The sequence below is a fragment of the Hippopotamus amphibius genome, chromosome 9 (genome assembly GCF_030028045.1).
Source record: "Hippopotamus amphibius kiboko isolate mHipAmp2 chromosome 9, mHipAmp2.hap2, whole genome shotgun sequence".
Lineage (NCBI taxonomy): Eukaryota > Metazoa > Chordata > Mammalia > Artiodactyla > Hippopotamidae > Hippopotamus > Hippopotamus amphibius.
Window position 1 is genome coordinate 58,523,436 of NC_080194.1, and position 7,667 is coordinate 58,531,102.

At 48.5% G+C, this 7,667-nt stretch overlaps 1 pseudogene; it reads left to right on the forward strand.

Moving 5' to 3' along the window:
- Positions 1-4,482: 4,482 nt before the first annotated feature.
- LOC130860325 (elongation factor 1-alpha-like) lies at positions 4,483-7,195 on the forward strand (annotated as a pseudogene).
- The last annotated feature ends 472 nt before the right edge of the window (positions 7,196-7,667 follow it).

Below are 7,667 nucleotides of genomic sequence, written 5' to 3' on the forward strand. Positions count from 1 at the left end.
TAAATAGTGCTGCAATGAACATTGGGTTGCATTATCTTTTTGAATTATAGTTTTATATGGATATATGCCCAAGAGTGGGATTGTTGGGTCATATAGCAACACTAGTTTTGGTTTTTTAAGGAACCTCCATACTGTTTTCCACAGTGGCTGCACCAGCTTTCATTCCCACCAACAGTCGAGGAGGCTTCCCTTTTCTCCATACCTTCTCCAGCATTTGTTATTTGTAGACTTTTTAATGATGGCTATTCTGACCAGTGTGAGGTGGCACCTCATTGTAGTAAGTCAAACAATTCTTAAGCTGGAAAAATTCCATTTTATAAATTAGTATATGAGAAGTTTAGTTACTAGGAGGAATCAGAGAAGTGGCCTTCCATATGCCCACCTCAACCTAACTGCTCATAGTTACATAGCAATGCAATAACTCCACCACTTGGTTAAAATTAGTTTTTTTTTAATTGAACTATAGTTGATTTACAATGTTGTGTTAGTTTCCGGTGTACAGCACAGTGATTCAGTTTTATATATATACACATATATATATCTGAAATATGTATATATATTCTTTTTCAGATTCTTTTCCCTTTTAGGGAATTATGAGATATTGAGTATAGTTCCCTGTGCTGTACAGTAGGTCCTTGTTTATTTTATATATAGTGGTGTGTATCTGTCAATCTCAAACTTGTAATTTATCCCCCCTTCCGCTTTAGTAACCATAAGTTTGTCTTCTATGTTTGTGGGTCTATTCCCATTTTGTAAATAAGTTCATTTGTATCCTCTTTTTTAAGATTCCACATATAAGCAATATCATATAATATTTGTCTTTCTCTCTCTGACTTACTTCACTTAGTATGATAATCTCTAGGTCCATCTATGTTGCTGCAAATGGCATTATTTCATTCTTTTTTATGGCTGAGTAGTATTCCATTGTATATGTATACCCCATCTTCTTTATCCATTCATCTGTCGATGGATATTTAGGTTGCTTCCATGTCTTGGTTATTGTATTGGTATTAGGTGTTGAACATTTACCTTTAAAGTTCCCCATGAAAAACTCCAGTTTGTTTCACTTTGTGGGTTTCTTCTAAAGTATACTGGTACTGTTGTGCAGACTCAGTCTATGTCTGTGATGGGTTCTGTCTCTAGAAGCTTAAACTGGGGAGATCTCATAGCTACACCTCTGCTTACTAACTATAAAGACCAAGGGGGCTTTGGTTAATAGTTACATAGATAGATAAATTAATTAATAGATGTATTCAGTTCATATGTCAATATTGGACACATTGTCTAGTTTTTTAGGAAGCAACCTTCCCTGGAGCAACTTTTCAGTACAAAGTCACCTCTCGTGTTTATGCAGTTGCCAACAAGCACCTCTTGACCATATAACTTCATTTGTCTCAGTGACTTCTCATTGCATTGTGCTTGTCATCCTAAATGAGTTTATTTTATCCTAACTTGTCTGAAGCCTGCATTACAGTCACTATAGATTCATTTTTAATTCTAAGCCATCCTATTCCAGAAACCCTGATGACTTTATGTTTATACATTGTAAATACTATTTCTAGTAAAATGATAATGAATTGCCAGGGTCCTTCAAATTTGTAAATAATGGGAATATTTCCCTAGCAACAGCCAATTACACTAGGAGGGGAAAGTCATCCTATCAGGAGCACTTACCCTTCAGCTTATTTCAATGTCAGAAAACCTCTTCATTCTGATTATTCCTTCATTCCTGAGTCAGCCAAGACCACAGAGATACTATGTAAATGCCTTAAATGGAAGAAGTATAATAATAATAATTCTTAATGAGGAGACAGTCTGGCTCAGCAGAAGCCTGGAAACCCAGAGACTGAGGGATATCCTTCTGTTTCTTCATTAATGTGTTCCATGACCTTGGGCAAACCCTTTGGTCTGTATGTGAGCACTTCACCTCTCAGTGAGTGAAGTCTGGCAACACAGGACAGGGAGAGGAAGACAGTACTATAGTAGATACTGGTTACGGATCACTTGCCACCTGCCAGGCACCGTGCAGGATGATTGAGTTCAGTTCTCAAACGGGGCTTCCTTGGTGGCACAGTGGTTAAGAATCCGCCTGCCAATGCAGGGGACACGGGTTTGAGCCCTAGGCCAGGAAGATCCCACATACCAAGGAGCAACTAAGCCTGTGTGCCACAACTACTGAGCCTGCCCTCTAGAGCCCTCGAGCCACAACTACTGAGCCCACATGCCTCAACTACTGAAGCCTGCGTACTCTAGAAGAGAAGCCACCACAATGAGAAGGCTGTGTACCTCGACAAAGAATAGCCCCTGCTTGCCACAACTAGAGAAAGCCCGTGCACAGCAACAAAGACCCAATGCAGCCAAAAATAAAATTAAATAAATAATTTTTTTTAAAAAATCCTCAAAAAAGCAGGTGATAAGTATTATCCCCATTTTACAGATGAGGAAATGGAAGCTCAGAGATAGTAAATTCACATAATTGGGAAATAGAGGAGGCAGGATTTAGACCCAGGTCTACCTGATTCCAAAGTGAAATTGTCTTACATACTCAATTTGCCTTTGTGCTATTTCAAGGAGGCCAAAACGAGATGGTACTATAGTTCCATTGTAAGACTAAGGAATTTCAGATCCAGACCAGGGAGCGATCAGCTCAACTGTACCAGGTGAAAAGGCTGCAGAGTCATGAAGGGGATCTAGACTCTGACCCTTTAAATGTCACTGCAGGGTCCTCTGGGAGCTGTAGCTTGAGCTTGACTTTGGAATGCTTGAGCTTGAGCTTGACTTTGGGATGAGGGAGAAGACGTTGACAAAGTCCCTTATTCCCCATCTTGATGGTGAGTGCTCCCATTGTCACTCAGGGTCCCCCTCCCTCTCTTCTCATCCCCCCCTGTTTATGTGGAATACACATGTCAGCTGCACCCCTTGGCTGAGGCCCCATCCCCTCCTTCCAGGACTCCTGCAGTAGCCTCCTAAGGGGCTCCTTGCCTCCAGCCTCAGTCTCTTGGAGCTTCTCATCACTGAAAGAACAGAGTAATTTTTCCCCTGAGGGCAATGAAGAGTAATCAAGAGATTCAAGCAGGAAGGATTACATAATTAGACTTACAGTTTAGGAAAATTAAACTCTGAGGAATTAATGCATAACGATCTTCCCCCTTCATCTCTTTAGCCATTGTTTTCTCCCACCCATTCTTTGCCCTCCAGGCAAATTGAATACAGAACTGTACTCAACAGATTATTCTGCCTGCCAAGCCCCTCCCTCCTCTATGGGCCTTGAGACACCTATGGTCTTGAAGACCTGCTAAAACTTCTCTATGAAGCAGTCTGGTCCTCATCACGCCCACACACTTGGGAACTCCCCAAAAGAACTTCACTCACAGCCCTCATGACTCACTCATGACACTGAAATAGCTTCTTTGTGGCCTGTCTCCCTCACCCAAGTGTGAACCCCTCAAAGACAGAGGCTGCATCACTCACATTGAATCCACAGCTCCCAAGGCAGAGCTAAGCAGTGGTCCCTGCTAGATGTTAGTGGAGTGAACCAATGGGTTCCATGGCTCTGCCTCTTCTCTTCTAGAAGATGACTGGATGAGGGAAAGATACTCATAGTGGGGGCCAAGGAGCTGCAGAATCTTTGGACAATGCTTTGACCATCTAAGACCTTGATTCTTCCATAAAATGGGGGAAGGGACGGGACAGTCACATGCAAAGTCTGATGCCACGCAGCATTCATTCCTGCCAAAATTCTTTATCTTTCTTCTTCTTTTTTTCCTATTTCCAAAATCTTCCCTTCCCCCACTCCACCCACACACCTTCTCACCCACCCTCTCTTCACCCATACATCCAGTCAGTCAGAGAAGCAATCTGTGCAAGTGGGCTTGAGGGCAGGGAGTGGCATTCCTTAGCCAGTTCCAGCTCTGGTATCAGATCTGGGTGGGACCCGAGCCGGGGTTCAGTGCTAGGTTTATAAAAGCAGGAGGCAAGACAGCTCTTCACCATTGTCATGGCTGCTGCAGCTCTCGCTGGATTGACTTTGTTTTTCTTTGGAGGTAGGGACTTGCAGGGGGCAGGGGAGAAACTGCAAACTATGGGGTGTTGGGGTTTCTTGTACCACACGTGGGTCGGGGCCAGGGGTGGGGGTTGGGTGGGGAGAGTGTAAGGATGGGAGGAACGGAGGGGTGGCTAAGCCCCCACATGTCCTGGGGAAGGCCCACACAGGAGGAAGGCGGGCTGGGCCAGGACTGCTTGGAAGTACCAGCGATGGCCCTGGGGTCGTGACCCCTGCCAGCGTGCAAGCCTGGCACGTCTTGTACTTTTCAGGTGACCCCACCATGTCCCAGACTCTGAGCTAGGCTGCGCAGTGGGGAGGGGGTGCTGGGCAGGAGCAGAGTGGAGGCGAGGAGAGGAGAGAAGTGGGTCTGGAATGCTTTGGCCTCACCCACCCCTGTGCTCCCCTGTAGCAGTGACTGAAGGAAGGAACCCGTGGCTATGGGCAAAGAGAAGACCTATATCAATATCGTTGTCATTGGCCACGTGGACTCTGGCAAGTCCACCACCAGAGGGCATCTCATCTGCAAGTGAGGGGGACCGACAAGAGGACCATCGAGAAGTTTGAGAAGGAGGCAGCCGAGGTAAGGCACCCACCCGCAGTGTTGGTGTCTAGCAGTGAGGGAAGGGGGTTGGAGGATGGATGTCCCACTTCCGGGCAGTCTGGTGATGGAGCGCGGAACACAGGGTGTTCTGTGAGGTCTGTGGTGCCACTGAATTTCCCAGGATAGACCCCCTTGCTCGCCATCAGTGTGCTCTACTCCCTCCCCATCCCTCCGCAGATGGGTAAGGGCTCCTTCAAGTACACCTGGGTGCTGGACAAACTGAAAGCAGAGAGAGAGCATGGCATCACCATCGACATCTCCCTGTGAAAGTCTGAGACCAGCAAATACTTCATCACCATCATCGATGCCCCATGAACATAAATCACAGGCACCTGCCTGGTAAAGCAGCCTTTGTTCCCGGGGCCCTCCCTTTCGGATGAGGACAGGAAGAGTAAGGGGAGGAAACTCAGGCTTTATTTCCAGGGACTCCAGGAAGGACCGTATCATAAGCCTTAGAAGGTTTTCCTCACCCATGCTAATCATCAATTCTGAAAGAACCAGAGGACAGACTCTAATGAGGCTAAGATACGGTCACCCTTTTGGGCTGGGGCAGGGACCAGGTTTTCTGACACCCAGACAAGAAGATCACTTGGGGTGCATCTGGGAGAAAGGAACTAAAAAGCTCATTTATGAGACTAGGTGAGAGTTTAACTGGGAGGCGGGGCCTCAGCACACAGCAGCAACCAAGGGACCCACCAATTGGTCAGCTTCTGGGGAGTATCGGGTCACCGAGATTTCCCAAGGGGACTGGGACTGCCAGAACATCTAGCAGGCTTCCCAGCCCATGCAGCAGCCCCTCCGCTAACTAACCCCTTGACCCTGTGGCGTCTGTGTCCTGCAGGCCGACTGCGCAGTGCTCATCGTGGCAGGCGGCGTGGGCAAGTTCAAGGCGGGCATCCCCAAGAACGGGCAGACCCACGAGCACGCGCTGCTGGCGTGAAGCAGCTGAGGGTGGCCATCAACAAGATGGGCTCGACAGAGGCTGCCTACAGCGCCACGTGCTTCCACGAGATCACCAAGGAAGTGAGAGCCTTCATCAAAAAGATCGGCTATAACCCAACCTCTGTGGCCTTCGTGCCCATCTTGGGGCTGGCACGGCGACAACATGCTGGAGCCCAGCAGCAACGTGAGCACGGGCTGGGTCCCTGGGCGGTGGGCCAGCACGGGTCCTGGTGTTGATCCTGGTCCTGTTGGGGTGTGCGTGCTGGGAGCCACGCCCAAGGCTCACCTCCACTCCGCATCCCCATCCCCCATCCCACAGATGCCCTGGTTCAAGGGCTGGAAGGTTGAGCGAAAGGAGGGAAATGCCACCGGAGTGGCTCTGCTGGAAGCTCTGGACTCCATCCTCTCACCCATCAGCAAACCCCTGAGGCTGCCTCTGTAAGACGTGTACAAGATTGGAGGTGAGGTGACAGGGCTTCTTGAGGAATGAAGGAGCTGAGGATGAGGTCCGGTGTCTGACTTGTCAGGGTTCGGATCCCGACTTTTAAGCTAGGATAAAGTACCACAGTCTCCAGAGTTTCCAGTTTATCTGATAGATAGATACACAGCATGAATAAGCCAATCATTCGGTTCAGGCGCCTCCTACTAGTTCTGCAGGTGGGAGGACTAAGGGACCTGCCTGGAAGCCGGTTCTCCCTGGGTGGGTCTAGAGTCTCTCTGCCTGCCCTTCTCCCCATTGCACAGGCATGGGCTCTGTGCCTGTGCGCCAAGTGGAGATGGGCTTCCTGAGACCTGGCCTGGTGGTCACCGTTCCCCCCGGCAACATTAACACTGAGGTCAAGTCTGTGGAGATGCACCACGAGGCCCTGCCCGGTGACGGTGTGGGCTTCAGTATGAAGAATGTGTCCGTGAAGGACATCCCGTCTGGCAGTGTGGTCAGAGACAGCAAGAACGACCCCTCCCATGGAGGCCGGCAGCTTTGTGGCTCAGGTAAGCTGCTCCAGAGGCCAAGGGCCTTGGTGCTTGGTGGTGATGGAAATGCTTGCTAGACATTAGCCCTTATTTCAACAGAAGCCCCAGGTTGTTCAAGGGTTGGCCCCAGATCACGGGTGCCATCGGATCTCTTCTAATTCCACCCCCCTCCCCCTGCCAGGTGATCATCTTGAATCACACGGGACAGATCCACACTGGCTATTCCCCGGTACTGGACAGTCACACGGCCCACGTCTCTAGCAAGTTTAATGGAGGGAAATGATTGACCAGCACTCAAGCAAGAGGCAGGAGGACAACCCCAAGGCCCTGAAATCAGGCGACACTGCCATAGTGCACGTGATTCCTGGCAAGGCCATGTGTGTGTAGACCTTCTCTGGGTACCCAACTCTAGGTGAGCCAGGGACTGAGGAAATCACCTCTGACTGAGGCCAACGAGCTTTTCCTTCTGTGCCTCTTTCCAGAAATCTCTTTCTTCCTTCCTCCCTCTTCCAGGCTGTTTTGCTGTGCGGCACATGAGGCAAACAGTGGCTGTTGGAGTCATCAAGGCTGTGGAGAAGAAGACAGGGTCTGCAGCCAAGGTCACCAAGTCAGCAGCGAAGGCCAGCAGGAAATGAAGTGTGTTGTTCTCTCTGCAATTTAGTTTCCTCGGCAACCTCCACTATGTAGATAAGATACTTCTGTCTATTGACTGAATAAAATTAATAGTAAAACTTAAACTAGCTGTCTTGGTTTCTTCGAAGGAGGAAAGCATGAGGTCAATGAGGAACCTCTGGGTAGATGAATAACTTAAGGCCCATCAGCTTCAAAGCAGTTTTATGCCCTGGGTAGTGAACATACCATTCAGGTCTAAACAGGCTTCTCTTACCCAGGGCTCCATCCCATCCTTCTCCTGTTTCCCACAAGGAAGAATTGTCTGGGGATGTGATAACGTGTAGTCACAAAGGCCTGGGGCAGGTTATCAGTGCCAGTAGGTTAGTCCAGCACTACCATGTCCTCGATTCCTGGTGCCAGGTGCTTTAGCATTCAGAGCCCTGAAACAGTAAATACCAATTTCTCTCAGGCAGAAGGGAGGGACTATACATGGAT